Genomic DNA, 17274 nt, shown 5'->3' on the forward strand with positions numbered 1-17274 from the left:
CGAAGATCAAATTGCAGAGCATCTTGAAGTTTTGATGAACGAGGAAGTGGGCGATCTCCCATAGTTATTATCCGAGGAAGATGAGGGCAAAGAAGAAATGAAGATGAACTAGCAAACTGGATATTTGGAAAATGTGGAGGAGTGTTTCAACTGGTAAACAGTGTAAAGGAGACAGTGGCTTACGATCCTGTGATGGAACTCAACATTAAAATGACGTGTGTGATAATGAAGGCATGGAGACTTCTCAAACTTCTATTTGGTAAAAAAAAAAAAAAAAAAAAAAATAAAAGCAACATCTCCCTATCACAAATTTCAGTGTTCACCCCAAAGGCAAGAAAAACTAGTTTTCACTGTTGGTGATCCCAAGCCGTTAACATTTTCTGCTCTTGATGTCCTGCAACCATCATCATCTTCGTTTGCTTCGCCTTCTCCAGCTTCGAAAGATGATGATGTTCCCAATGAACCTTCTGTCATTTGGTCAGAGCGTGGCAGCCTCATGCGTAACACATCATCACAGATCTTACGCAATCACCCTACTGCAGCATCTACTCATCATTGTAGGCACTGTGCCACGTTTTAATCATCGTGCCACAACCACCGCCATCATCATCATCTTGGAATATCATTGCAACAGTGAAAGTGAAAAGCACACTCGGGTTTCTTGAAAGAAGAATTTTCATTTCTTTCGGTTATAACTGGTGCAATACTTTTTGTCGTATAACGTATAACTATGGAATATGCTTATTCACTGTTCTTTTGTCTTTAGATGGGTAGCAATAGTATCTTTCCTTTTTTCCCTTTTTTCGCCCTGTAACCTCATTAGGATAAGACAGAATCACTTTCATTAGAGAGAGAGAGAGAGAGAGAGAGAGAGAAGAGAGAGAGAGAGTCAGAGAGCTTCAGAGAGCAGCAGAGAGAGAGCAGCAGAAATGAACTGTACAAAGTGTGTGATGTCATATGGGATCTTCAGCGCATGCAGTTCTGGGCAGCATATAAATGTACGTACACGGAAATCATGATGCATATTGATCTGTGTATGGTTTATGTCTGCTGCCTTTGTCACAGTAAGGAGACTACTTACATAATATATATATATATATATATATATCGGGATATATATAGGGCGTTATATATATATATATATATATATAGAATATATATATATATATTATTGTGTGTTGTGATTTCTATATATATATATATATGTATATATATATATATTATATATATATATATATATATATATATATATATATATATATATATATATATATATATATACATGAGCTATATATATATATTTTTTTATGATGTTGCCTTATAAAACGTATATCCTCCTATAATTTTGACATATTTACTTTTTTTCATGTGTTGTGTAATGATAATGATTGTTGAAGTGTCATATATAGTTTGGCATCAGATCCCAAAAGAACTAATGATTGAATAACTTAATAGCATAATTTAGAATTGATAATACAATTTTAATAGTAAAATAGTTTAGAACGAATAATATCTTTCTTGGTAAAAGCGTAATATATGAACACGCGTGTGTGTCCAGCAAAGACTTGTTTCATTTCAATTGTCATCAGTTGAGATAAGAGAGAGCGCTCTGTTTTGGGTCATGATGACAGGTTTGGATAACAAATACCGATTCGTACCATACGAGCTCAAGACGAGTAATTTCATGTTGTTACATGCATTGTTCGAGTCACGTACGCCACTTTGAGAGAAAAAATACGTGTCTTGATCAGTTACACCATGTTTTGTAAGATTGCGTTCAAAACGTTTTGCTGGGATGACGTCACTTTCTTTCTAGAAGTTTCTTCATTGTCTCTCGCACCCAAAATGCTTTAATGACGTCACCTCCCTGCTTCTAGAACTTTTGTATCTCGTACCCAAAATGCATTAATGACATCATGTAATTGTTTCACGTGTTACTGGAATTCTAAAATTTGTTTCATCCTGATTTCTGAGACCAGTTAATTTGGTTCCCTCTCTCTCTCGTTCTTAGAAAGAGATTACTCTTAACATAGTGTTTTGTGGTCACGTATTAGCATTAACTTTTGAGATCTGAATTTAGTAAAGTAATTTAGTTTGTAACGGCGCCTGGTAAAAAAGTGTGTATTGTGGTAACGCAGCTGCAGCAAGTGATTTACAGAGGTTTTCACAAGTTTGTGTAAGGTAACGTGAATTTTACTTATTAATACCATGGTATGATAAGTTGGGAAATTTTGAACAAGTGAAATCAGTATTGATAAATCTTATGTGTATTTTTGTGTGTTTTTCTATTTACAATCTCTTTATATTTTCACATTTTTTATGTTTGTGATATAACATTTATTTACATAGCATTTTAAATCTTTCTTGATAATTTAACATTGCATACGTAATTTAACATTGCATACTTGATTTAATATCTCATTTATTTAAGATTCTCTTTTTAAATCCTGAGTAATTCTTGATAGTTTAAATTTTGCTTGATTAATTTAAATTCCTGATAAAGTTTTTGTGAATTAGTTTTGTTTCATAACTTAATTCAAGAATTAATTAAGTGTTGTGTTATTTTCAAGTAATAATAAATATTTCAGATTGTGAATTCTAATTAATTGTGAATTCTAGTTATAAACTTCGAATTTGAAAATAAATTTTTGTATTTAACATTTTTAGAAAAAGTGTTTCATTTATTGATCAGCAGTGAATAGGATTGAGTGTGTGTGCATAAGGCAAAGTGATAAACATGTTTTGTTCTTTTAGTTTTGCTAAAGTGAATTAAGACCAGGGAAACAGTTAGAGTTTTTTGATGGAGTGATGCCCTTCTACTCTAGAATATTTCTAGTTTAATTTTGATACCTTACACATATTCTGATAGACTTAGTTTGATTTTTCAAGTAATAAATAAGTTTTTTCTTAAGGGATCACTGTTACCTTTAGAGTACTCAGTCGTAATAATTAATGTTATGAGAGTTCAGGTATCTGGCTGAAGTGAGGTATATTTTTGAAATTTGAGATTAGTTGTGTAATAACCAGGTACTTGATACGCATCGTGACAATATATATATGTATATATATGTATGTGTGTGTGTGTGTAAATAAACATCTGGTATGTGAAACGAACTGTCCTTTTCCTATAGAGTGGTGTCTGGAGGAGTATATTCAAGGGATGAGGTTTCTAGCTACTCTTCCCAGTCACTTCAAGCAGGTCTACGGGCTACTTTGACAAAAGCATCTGATATTCCATCGGGGTATAGCCTGTCCACGGATTAATCGAACCAACGCTACATGACTGTATATCGGAAAACAGTGAAAAGCAGTGGAAAACGAACGCATCAAAATTTTCTACATACTTACAAATGAGAGGATATACATCAAATATATTTTAGCCATTTGCTTCAGCGCTTTTGTAGTTTGCCTCCTTGGAAACTTGTTGTACTAATTACGTTTTAAATTGTTTTCAAACATATTATGTATTTCCGAAAGCGTCTGAAAGCTACGTAAATTTGTGGAAATCAAATAACTCATTTATTAGGTATGGCGTAAACCTTTAAATGTACAGAACAAAAGTATTTTTCTATTGTTCATATTATTTCGTGTTCCGTTTCTTTTCATTTCTATCCACTTCCTCTCTATGTGATTCTGAAAACTGTTCCTTTACAGCCATTCACATGCTTGTCTAGTGCTCTACTGATTTTTTTTTTATTTTCTTCTTCAAGGACTTCGGATTGTAAATTGATTTGGACTGAGTCACAATATGTTGTCTTCAGTTTTGGCATTCAAGCGACGATCCGCAAAATTCTTACGAATGAATCAAGACTCTCAGAGAGACGAAAGCAAATGAATACAACCTTGATTTTTCAGTTGCATAACATCGCTGGAAGCCCTAACGAGAGTCGAAAGACTAAGCCGTGATACTGAGAATTTCTCGCCAGTTGACATTTGCATTTTGTTTAGGGCAGATCAGATCAAACGCTTGTTTTCGCAAAAGCGGTCGTGTTCGCAAGCGATATCAAATGTAGACACAAGGCCAAGTTTCTTTGATTTGAGATAAGAACCAACTACGTGAAAACCCCTTTGATACATAGGGGAAAGGATATCAATTTTTCCCGTTTATTCTTTATTTCATCTTTATTCGCTTGTTCTTTATAAGGAGTTTCGTGAAGTCTACTAACGGATTTTTTCCAGCAAGGGAGACGCTGGTTCTAGTAAATAACTCCATTGGGCACCTCTTCTCGTGTGCATAATATTTATATAAATCCTCTTTCAGACAACCATCACATTTAGGCCTTTGGTGCACACACATATTTAAGATATTTGGAAAGTGGCAATTACACTGAGCTACCCAGTGCCCTTATAGACATAACCATCCCCTTCGGCAGTAAGATGACTCAAGAAAGATAAAGAGTTGGGTCACCCGTCGTTTTTTTCAGGCCAGATTTGGAACTTTCTTCCCGCCTGACACGTCCATAACTGCACCTAGTCTTTTAGAGGGGAGGCCACTAAGTTTTCCACAAGGAAGGTTTACGGTTAGTAAACTTGCTCTGCATACCAGGGAGTCTCGTTTCGCCCTTTAGTCAAAGTGTTTTGCAATCGATACAGTTTTCCATCATGTCCAAAAAAAAAAAAAAAATCTGTATTGGTTCTGGATCTGGTCACAGTTTTCCATGAGTCTTGTAGAAGGCTATCTGCATACAGTTACAAATAATTCGTATCCTGCTGAGACAGTGGGTTAACTCTTCTAATTTTCTTGGTAATCCAGAACCGGATTTAGCAGAAGGAAAGCACTAAGGGTTGTAAAGTAGTATATTTGGAAATATCAAATCAGCAAAACATCATGTACAGTTAAGTTATTTTATTTTAGTTGGTGATGTGATTGGATCTTAACCAGAAGCAGACCTGACAATGTGATTGTAGAAAATCCTGGGATAAAAGTTCTGGAAAAAGGAACCACTCCAATGGTGAGGTTCAGAGACAGGTTCTTATCTGGCATGAGGAGAGAATAGATAACCTTGTAAAAGTATCATTTCTACCAATGAGTCTTATCTCTCTTATTTATCAATTATTCGTCTGTTTTAGACAGGGATGGGGGTGGGTTAGCGATTAAATGACTGGCAAAGCCCGTTGATGGTAGCTATCTTAATAATTTCTTCTGAAATGTCTAGATAGTGGTCTGTAGTTTAGTTCAAAATGCCGAATTTTACAAATATGAAGCACAATAGAAAGAACTTAAGATGTGAATTACTACTGTGACATTTACCATTTTTATGGGGCCATCCATCTGGACGACTGACTCGAGTGCAATAGGAGTTAACGATCTTGAAACACGAGGTAGTCATAGATGCTCAGTAACCTAAAGAAGCTGGGATTCTTAGTTATACCTAACTATACCTATTGCGTTTCTTATCTCATGCTGTCATTCGAGTTATGGTGTGTAGAGAAAATTTTAATTTCAATGACCTTTCATGGACGGAAGATCTCAGCCGTAGTGATAGTTTAAACGAAGCTCAGCCATTGCAAGAAAACGTCTGTGGGTGTTATCTGACTTCTCTTGGAAACTGAAGGTTTTTGAAAACCAGTATAGTGAACGGCTGAAGGAGCACAGAAGAAGGCATAGAATTCCACGATCTGGAAGTGAAGTGGTTTTGAGGGAAGATAGAACCAGCTGACCCTCGGTTCACAATTTCTAATTAGTATCCGTGCGTTTGCAAAGCTTTTGTGTTCACTGAGGAGAAAATTGTAATATAAGTTAGACAAGCAGGGAGGTGGGGGGCACTTGATTCCAAGTAGGAGAAAAAACTTAACATAATCCCACACAAGAAGGAGAAGGATCCACACACATCTGAAGGAGTTACCCGGAGGTGAAGTACGTGGCATCTAAGAGCACAATCAGCCTCTTAGAGACAAAATTAGTATGGTCATGACTGTGATCCTTCCTTCACTTATCACTGTTGCTATAGTTATTATTTTGGACACTACTTTCAAGAGCTTCTTGGGCGCATGCCGCCACTACTTTCTCGGCCTCGTTGTTCACATTAAGTCTCGTGATCCTGTAGATACTGGGTGGGAAACAAAAAATTGAGACTCAGCCAATTCGGTCAAGCCGTCACACGAATTACTACCTACTCCACTAAAAGTGCTAATAGATCTGAGAGTTTCAGTTTAAACATTTTCAGACGTACTTGTCAAGGAAGAAAAGGGATGAGATGAAGAGAGAGGAAAGAAATTGACCTCTGAAGCACAAGAGCAAGTTTATTTTTGCCAACGTTACCCAGAGATACCGATTAAATCTGCATTTATAGTATCACATATGCTTAATGGGAAATCTGCATTTATAGAATCACACATGCTTAATGGGAAATCTGCATTTATAGTATCACACATGCTTAATGGGAAATCTGCATTTATAGTATTACACATGCTTAATGGGAAATCTGCATTTATAGTATCACGCATGCTTAATGGGATCGAGAATACCCTTTCGAAGAGGGTTAAAAAGGAAAGGATAATCTGCGCATGAATGGGTAATCAATGGGTAATCTGAACTAGGTCACAGATGAAAAGAAAGGAAGGCGAAGGGGAAAGGACATATCAATTATCTTCATCACTAGAGACCGGAAAGCAAGTAAATGAAGTTCACTTCCACTTGTTTCTTATCTGATTTCTTACTCACTTTATAGTTTGTTTCTTTATATATTGGTCGCTTATTTGTGATCGTCGTTCATTACATCTTTTTCCACAAAATCTCATTGTAATGATGTGATGAATGATGCATTTTGCCACCTTCGTTTACAGAATAATAGGAAGAATGGCAACTTATCATGTATATTGAAAGAAAAGTTTCTTGAGACTTCTAAAGGTAATGCCATGGTAATGTAAGGAAGTGACCGTAATCTGTTTTAAGTATGACATTGATGTATAGAGTAGTTGGGGGAACAGTTTTAATAAAAAGCTACAGGACTACGACCTGGTTAAATGAATTTAAAGAATTTTTCGGGCGGGGGGGCCAAATGTTAAGAATTAGTGGTTGATTGAACACTGGACTGAATGCAAAGAAAAACGAGTTTTTGAAGGAAGACTGTGAATGGGCTGTATGATGTGCACGCCCTTAAAAGAAGAATAAAAAAAACTGTAGGTAGATAAACAGAGGAACGTGAGTTGAAGTCCAGACACCATTTTTGACGCGATATATGGGACACTGAAAGTTGTTTACTCTCCTTATCCCATAAACCCTACTTAAAGGAATGTGAGGGAGCTCGAAGTGGAGGAGGCGCTTGAGAAAAGTCTGAACGCGATGAAGTGGGAGCGCCTAAGACGGATGGAAAATAGAGGGATTAAATGATTGGTGGATGAAATCGGATCTTCTGACAAACAGAATGATTGATGGGAGGAAAGGGACCTATGGAAAGGAGCAGGATGGGGAAGAGACCTATAGAAGGTAGATAAAGGCGAGGAAGGGTTGACAGAGGACGTAATCTGTCAAGAATGGAGAAGAGGCGTCACAATGAGATATTAAAATGTGAAATAGAAATAATGGGATACTCAAAGGAAATAGAGTTACGAACGGATAATAAGGATTAAGATGTGAGAAATTAAGTCAAAAAGAAGTAGAGAGAGTTTAGAAGGAAGTCAGCAGTTCAAGAAAGATGGCGTGTCAAGAAGAGGGAAAAGCGACCATGAGAGGAGAGTGGTGCGGTTAAAAAAAAAAAAAAAAAAAAAAAAAAAAAAAAAAACGGAAATTACGGGAGAAACTCGAAAGATAGAAACTAGTTCTCAGAATGAGAGAAGGAGCGGAGACAGACAAAATAGGTCAGCCAAAGAGAAAAGGGGGTTTGAAAAGGAAAGCAGGTTATGAATGTTTAATAGAAAAAGTGCGAAATTGATTAAGGCAAAATGAGTTATTACAGTGGAGAGCGGAGGCTAGAAAACGATACGAATGCGAGACCGGAAAAACAGTTGCCTAGAAGGTAGAAAGGAACAAAGAACAAGAACAGAAACGCTTCCGGGAAAGGATGAAACGAGTGAATGATAAGAAATGAAAGGCACAAGATAGAGGAGAGGAAAACGGGCAAGGAAATGAGAGGAGAGGCCACGAAAGGAGACGTGATCAATAGGAGATAACAAGGCTATCAAAACCAGCTAGACGAGAGTGGGAATTTGGGCTCTCGTGAATAAGGAGCAGGAGAGAGTATATGTAATGTGGTGTCCAGGAGAGAGTATATGTAATGTGGTGTCCAGGAGAGAGTATATGTAATGTGGTGTCAAGCGAGCACGTTTTCCCACGTCTCTGAGATAGATCCAAGAAAACGTGATCGTGCCCATAGACCATTTCACATGATATATTAAGAAGAGTTGGTTTTCTACATGTCTGCTTTGCTGCAGCAACTGTAACCTCGACACTAAATATGAATAAAATTGGTCCAATGGTTCCAAAGTTAAACAAACTTGTGAGCGTACTGAGTCGTAGCCAGGTTAATAGGGTCGCCAAGGCCTAATTTACATGTGAATTAACATGAAATTTAAACTAACCATTCAAATGTTAGCTTATGTACACAGCGAATGCAAAGAAAGGAAAATCCATTGCCGTTTTGCTGCAGAACGTTTTAGGATTTCAACAAAATCCAAGTGGTCTAAGATGGTATGGTCATGTGAAAAGAATGGGATGCTATGTAGGTAAAAAGGTTGTACAATTTAGAAATTTTGGGTTAAAGAGGAGAGGAAGTTCTAGAAATTGATGGATAGCCTGAGTGAAAGAGGAATTGGAAAGGAAGTGAATCTGCATCTTTAAATTGAGAGAATGTAAGCAAGATGAAGTTGAATGGTGCAGTGTGTGGAGAGGTGTTCAGCCCGATGTTGGTCTTGTTTCCGCAGAGGGTATTCATTCACAATTCAGCAGTCTGTGAGAAAGTGGTCGTGATCCTTTTCTTTTCATGGGAGCTACCATTTTTAGCGGAAAAAATGTTTCGTGCTGAAAATATTGTTTGAAATTGGAGCTGTGACAGATACTAGATTTTATTTATTTATTTATTTATTTTTTCGATGAGAAGCTGGCTACAGTTTAGCCTTTATTAGACGTTCGCCATGGAGCCCATTGGATATATCTGATGATTAGCACCCATTTTAAAATGAATTTCAAACGATTGCAAGAATTTTAATTGTGTGCCATTGACCAAATATGTTAAGTAGCCCCAGAGTCACAGAAAAGTCTGGAGAACAGTTGTGTGTACAAAGACTATTTCAAAAGAAATAAAATGTAACTTTCTCTTGGTCCTTTGTTGTTATTTAAGGTGTCCATGTTGGCTGTGTCATTTCCTCAACCACTATATCAAAAATACTATTCATATTGAGCGGATAGCACAGTACATTAGATACCGGACTACAATATGTGAAACAGAAAGCTTTTATTCGTGACATGAAAGATAACTTTTAATGTGGAATCCATTAGTGTTTTATTAAGCCGAATATACTTTCATTAATAACAATACTATGCCAATGACAGACACTTTTCAGCAGTGCAGTGCTTGGCATTATACAAGTAAGTGAATATGAATATATATATATATATATATATATATATATATATATATATATATATATATATATATACATATATATATATACATACATATGTATGTGTGTGTATGTGTGTCTAGATCGCAGCTTAGTGTTAGGGTACTGAACTCACATTTGCAAGGTCTGTTCTGAATATTGACATGAAACCCACCAGTCAAACTAGCTGCTAACTAGCTGGGGACAAGAAAGAGTATGGGTCTGGCAACCTCATCTCTAGAGAGATTTACAGAGCTTTGGATGAATACCCTTCTTGTGCTGCCTCCTCTAAAGAGATGCAAGGAGTATAGTAAAAATATTATATATATATTATATATATATATATATATATATATATATATATATATATATATATATTATATATATAATATATATATATATATTTTATATAATATATAAACATACATGGATGACATGATATTTACTATTTAGTTGATTTTCTTTCATAATTTTCTTTGTAACACCTTTGGTATTCTCACGTCAATTTTTAATAAAAACCGACTAATGATCTCTAAGTTATGGAAACTTTTACTAATAGTAAGTTACATGACCAAATCAACCTGCGTTCACGAGATGAGGAGCTTAAGGTTCGACAAATTTCAACGTCCAGTGTGACTGCTTAGTCACGTGCCCTGTAATAAAATGTTCGAGTTATAAATTTCAGATATACAGGTACAGCATTGTTTATAGTGTAAAGTTTTATCAAATTTCATTGAACCCTTTTTCTCGAGAACTGCCACAGAATTGGTCAGTAGAGTAATAATAATAATAATAATAATAATAATAATAATAATAATAATAGTTCTAAAGAAAACTTTCGATTTTTTGAAGCCCTTATGTATATGTACACACATATATATACACACATACATATACATATATATGTATGTATATGTATGTATATATATATATATATATATATATATATATATATATATATATATATATATATATATATATATATATATCAATCATGTAGCTACAAATGTCGCTTAATATCAAATTCACGCTACCTCGGGAGTATCCCGATAGGGAATTATCACCGAAGGGGAATTTATAAGTGATAAATGGATTGGTACTGCCGGGTCCTCTCTTGATAGCTCAGTGGTAGAACGTCGACTGGAGTTGCTGGATAAGTTCTGTGTCGTGGAATCGCGACCCGGCAGTACCAATCCATTTATCACTTATAAATTCTCCTTCGGTGATAATTCCCTATCGGGATACTCCCGAGGTAGCGTGAATTTGATATTAAGTGACATTTGTAGCTTCATGATTGTATATAAATCACGGTGTGATAGAAAATAATTTCTTATATATATATAATATATATATATATTATATATATATATATATATATATATATATATATTTATAAATATATATATGTATATATACATATTTATAAAAGATATATATATATATTTATATGTATATATAAATATATATATATATATATATATATATATATATATATATATATACATATATACATATATATTTACACACACTTATTATATATATGCATATGTATATATCTATATATTTATATATATGTATATATACACTGATATATATATATATATATATATATATATATATATATATATATATATATATATATATATATATACTGTGTATATACACACACACACACACACACACATATATATATATATATATAAATCATAGAACATGCTATAACTCAGTCGTTAGTCATAAACTTGCCGTTTACATGAGTAAAATTTTTTTCTCACAAATGAACATAGATAATAACTTACTCTTGCATTCTTTTACAGTCGGTCTTATCGTAGTTGCGTGATGATACGAATCGAAAGAAGAAAAGAGGAGCCTTGATCCAAGCATCACTCCTAGGGGAGCCCGTTAAGGTAAGCTGGTCGTATCGAATCTGCTCCATCGCAAAGGTGGGTATCAAGGTTAAAATCACGTCTCGTTTCAGTAATACTTTTGACGAGTATTATTGGTCTCAGTTCTGAAAGATGATTTTCTAAGTTGTTTTGGTATATCCTGCCGGGTAAGAATGTCTTCGAGCTAGTGTATTACGGTGTCAAGTGACTTGATTTACAAGCATGTTAAAACCAATTGTGATTGCTTGCCTTTATTCGAGTGTTTCATCCGTTCAAATTATGCAGTTTGTGTAGTTTGCGAAATTGTTGTTCATTTTGATTTTTCAAGTGTTTAGATGTTCTCGAACTATGATGCTTCGAGAACAGTATGGGACAGAGGTAATATTTTTTTTAATGAAATATTACTTCAATATGAGCAAACTATATGGTGTTAAATACTTTTCTTGCCATTTGTGATTGACAAGTAATGTTTCCCATTGTCAATACGTAAATCACACCTAATTAATCACGGCTTAATGTATTTTTTGATACTCATGATTTGCTTATATTTTCCTATGTTACTTCGCTCAGTCCACGTTTCTTTTATTGTTACCATCTACTCACATGCTCCTCTCCTGCAGTAAGTTTAGTTTTTATATCAGATACTTTTGTTTAAGTTGTTTTTCGTATACTAATGACAAACAACAACAATGATGTCACCTTTGATGGTATTGCACCTGGAACCTAATTTGAAGTGCGCCCCCGCCCCCTTCTTTCGTGGTTATCGAGAGTGATATGACCTCATAACTTTTTCGCAGATACGGGGGGCTCTTGCCTGAGAGGCCTCGGGACGGGAATTGACGATGAAATGTTATTACGAGAGTTTGCATGAAATTCAGCGCTGGTGCCTTTAGATATTTTTTTTTTGGGCGCATTGGAGAAGGTAAAAATAGAAGATGAAGACATTCACTTTTATTTGTTGAGTCTGAGATAAGGAAAGGACCTTTCAAAGCGAGCGCGTGACCTCGAATCTTTTCCAAAGTGACATTGGTTTAGGGCGGTGTTGCTCGAATGATTTTATTCGTCTTCTCCACGCAGATGCCATCCAAAGAGGCACCGAAAGGTGCGCTGCGTGTCGTCATACTGGCTGAAAGATTTCTTTCATTTCCAAGAACTTTATTCTCATTGGAGGCAATAAAACAGGCATCATTACCGTCAAGTTGTTTATAACTTGAACTTCATTTTAAGTGTAATACTTGATTTTTACGTTCGAATATCACTCGTGATGAGTTTCATGGGCCTAGCCCATACAGGCACCAATATATGTTGTGTTCTAGTAATATTAATAAGAAAATAAATGTAATACTACTTCTCTTTAACAAAGATGGTGTTATTTTTGAAGGCAAGGCGACTTAGTGCTTGAACCCTCGTTTGCTTCTTGGTTTAAAGTCTGGCGGAAAATGTGACACTGTCTCGAGGCACTGCACTGTTCCCAGATGTTCATACCCAAACTGATTCCAGTAGTTAAGAAATAGGACTGGTGATCAAGCAAGGGAACAGTAACGATCAGTCACAGAAATATATATCATCATGTTGTTTACTATGAGTGACTTAGCCACGTGATCATATATATATATATATATATATATATATATATATATATATATATATATATATATATATATATATATAGTGTGTGTGTGTGATGTATGTGTGTGTATAGAGAGAGAAGAGAGAGAGAGAGAGTGTGAGAGAGAGATGAGAGAGAGAGAGATATATATGTGTGTGATTGTATATTGTATGTATGTATCTATATATATATGTATATATATACATTTTTATATATACATATATGTATATTGTATGTGTGTGTGCGTGTGTGTATACATATAACCTTTGTAAACTATGTTCATTTATCTGGAAGTTTCTGTCATGTCCATATATTGCTGATTCACAGTTTAAATTAACATTAGATGTAGTGTGACTAGTTCAGTAATCTGAGAAGGAACTTTTTAGAATGTAACTTGAATTTGAAAATTATCTGATTTTCAAGTCCTCAGAGGCCTTGATTACCTCTGTATAAACTTTCAAGTAACATAAGTTTGTTTGCCTTTTTTTTTTTTAAGTAAAATTTCATTAATCAAAAATATTAGGTCTTGATCTTGAAAGATTTTGGAAAATGATAACAGCAAGTTGAGCAAAAATTATACACATTTGTTAAGTAAAAGGAAACAAAAAGTCACGGATGTTTACATTTTGTATTCTGTCCATCTGCTTGTGTACATTCTTGTTCATTTCTGTTTCTCTTTATATTTCTGTGAGAGTAGTAGTGATGCATTTACCTATCGATTGGGCTTTCATTTATGTACGAATTCCAATGTAAGGTTTTAGCCACATGCTCTTCAAATCTTATAACTGCGGCCAATTTCAAGTTCTGCTTTTTAAAAAAGTTTATTTCATTCACCAAACGAACTTTTAAAATCTGAAGCCTATCGAGGGCAAAAGAACATTCCAGTGCCAGAGTGTATCGACTTCCACCCAATCAGAACCGCCAGAGATTCTAATTACGGCAAAGCCTCGGTGTCTTTAAGTTATTGTGCTGTCAATTAGACCGACAATTAAGTGTGATACCCTCAGTTTCTGTTAGTCTATTTGATTGCTGAAGATTAATCTTCATCAAGGGAGGACAATAGATAAGGCACTGGACCCGTGAGAATTCTCTGATTGCTGGACTAGAGGTTCGATTCTTTGTGGATTTTGTTATTGAGTGTTTCATAGATTTGTATTGATTCAAACTTTTGATAAAATCAAGGTGCAGAATGTAGACCGACAGTCTCATGATCACCTTAACGGAAACATGTTAAAAATATTCCCACCATTGATAAAGGATGACTTCCAATAAGAGCTTGTTACCCTGAGATGTACTTACGTTCAATTTATTTTTGTCCTGTAACTGAATTTGTTTATTTGGTAGATCTTGTCAGGACGTGTCATAGGAATTCCATAAGAAAATTCTCAAGCAGATGCAGTACTAAACTGTAATGACAGCCCTAAATGCCAGTCTTGGTGATCTATGGCATAGGTTCCTCTCTTGGGGACGTGACTGAGATGGACATCTTATCCTTGCTACGATTCTCGGGGAGGATTGTAACATGGAACAGTTACGTGTCTTTGCTAGGGAGGTGGGCCTTCTTAACAAATATTAAATCATGTACATATGCAGTATGTGTATATATATTATAAATTTCTTATATGAAACTCCTTTTAAATATTTTTATTTATATATTTTCCTGTTTCCTATTTAATTTCATTACGGCGTCAGCAACCTAGATGTTGTGACGCCAGTGTTAGTAGCCATAAATCAATCAATCAATTAAATACTAGTAGCAATGCTAAAATGTATATTCTGTACTTAGCACAACTGAGTTTTTTACGTCCAATTACCTTTGAATTTAGAATAATGGGCGCTAGATTTGTTTCGAAAAATGTTGGACCACTAACAAACTAATATTAAAAGCGTGTAGAGGGAGACACCTCACACTTTCAGATTCCCGGCATCAGTCATTAGAGTCCCTCCAGGGCTTTTTCGTTTTTCCTTATCTCTCACTTTCTTATGGAAATGGGGAGCCCATCCATCACTGTCCTTTTATATGGACCTTTTCAGCGTACGTTTCAGTACGCCACTCAATACCCCAGCCTGTAAATTGAACACTATTTACTCTCTCTCTCTCTCTCTCTCTCTCTCTCTCTCTCTCTCTCTCTCTCTCTCTCTCTCTCTCTCGATTTTTTATTTGTATTACGTACATATATATGAGCACGAAAAGGGAATGCTACTCAAGTGTGTCACGTGTTCAGCCGCAATTTTTCCCGTAACAGGGTTACCTTGTGTGGGAAACTGCTGGGTGATGGCTCCAAAGTGTGTGGGAATAGTTAGATTTGTCGGCCCCTGTAGCGTTCTGACTCTTTTCTTTGAATCCTGCTTAAAGGGAAGTTTCACACACACCGGCACTCTCTTTCTCTCTCTCCACGTACACACACACACACACACACACACACACACACATATATATATATATATATATATATATATATATATATATATATATATATATATATATATATATATATATTATATATATATATATATATATATATATATATATATATATATATATATATATATATATATATATATATATTTATATAATTATATCATGTATGTAGTGGCCACACATGCATATATATATATATATATATATATATATATATATATATATATATATATATATATATATATATATATATATATATATATGTGTGTGTGTGTGTGTGTGTGTGTGTCAAACGTGTGTGTGACCACTTGCATATATACATATATATAATATTAAACATATATATAATGTTTTCAAACGTGTTTGCATGAGTTTTCTGATCAATTCTTGTGAATTCTCAAATATATTAGAATTGTTGCTTAGTTCCTTGAAATATATATAAATTTTTTACTTTGGTAAAAACTTTCAAAATGATTCTTTCTGGGAACTATGCTTGTTTTTGTAGAGACTGGATAGGGCACACGAACATATGTAAATTTTTACAGCAGTTTATCAGCCCGTGCCAGCACAAGGCTGGCTAAATCTAAGTAGTAAGTGGTAATAATGAAAGTAGTACTAGTAATGGTAATTGTTATATACGTACACTATCAACAGCACTACCATCACTACTAGTGAAACATAAGCTAATACCATTAAAACTGCCAACAGTACTATTACCGAAACTTATACAAATGGAAAATATATAGCTGCTGCTGTCATTAAAACTATTATGACTGCTAGTATCACTAACGCTATATCACTGTAACTGTCATTAGTATTATCATCACTACTGCTATCACCAGTATCACTTGCTCCATTACGACCATTACTGATACTACTAAATACTACTGTCATTAATACTCTCCTTCATATACATGATAAACCTGTGGACCTAGCTGCTGTGCATGCCAAACGAAGCGTTGAGGAAAATAACCCGAGAATGTCCTGTGGCGATTCACGGCAAAATTAATTGCTAATATTTGAAATAAACACTTTCTGTTCTAATCCTTACCAATATCTTAAAGGCAAATGATGATATTACTAATGACCATTCAGCAGACTATGGAGATGTTTCAGGAGCGTTGTTTAGTATATTTTGTTTTACTACTGTCTTTTGAAGGGTCATGGGTAACCTAACACCTAATTAACCAAAAATAGTTAAACATATATCTCACGGTTATTGCTTAAACAGCGGAGAAAGCCTGTTAATTTCAAGCGCTGCCTAGCCGTTACTTATTTTTTTAAAGCTAAGAGACCTGGCTAGGCTACTATGCCCACATTAAGCTCAGCCCTTTGCTTTCTCACGCGTTGACTCATTCATTAGCCTCTTGAAAAGCTGCAAACTGAATGACTCAGGAAAACCTGACGGGGGCAGAGTTTCACGATTTAGATGCGAGGGGGATGAATGAGTTATCAAATTGGTTTTTCGCGGAATTCACCATTTCCTGCTTATATATATATATATATATATATATATATATATATATATATATATATATATATATATATATATTATATATATATTATATATATGTGTGTGTGTGTGTGTGTGTTTGTGTGTGTGTGTGTGTACATACATACATATATATATATATATATATATATATATATATATATATATATATATATATATATATATATATATATATATATATATATATATATATAGTTATATACTACCCGGGAAAAACTCTGAAGGACCCCAAATATTTTCCTGCACCTCCTTGTGCTGATTGTCCCTTTTATCCAGATATTGCTGTTCTAACTGTCCCTTTTAT

This window comes from Macrobrachium rosenbergii, chromosome 5 (genome assembly GCF_040412425.1).
Source record: "Macrobrachium rosenbergii isolate ZJJX-2024 chromosome 5, ASM4041242v1, whole genome shotgun sequence".
NCBI lineage: Eukaryota > Metazoa > Arthropoda > Malacostraca > Decapoda > Palaemonidae > Macrobrachium > Macrobrachium rosenbergii.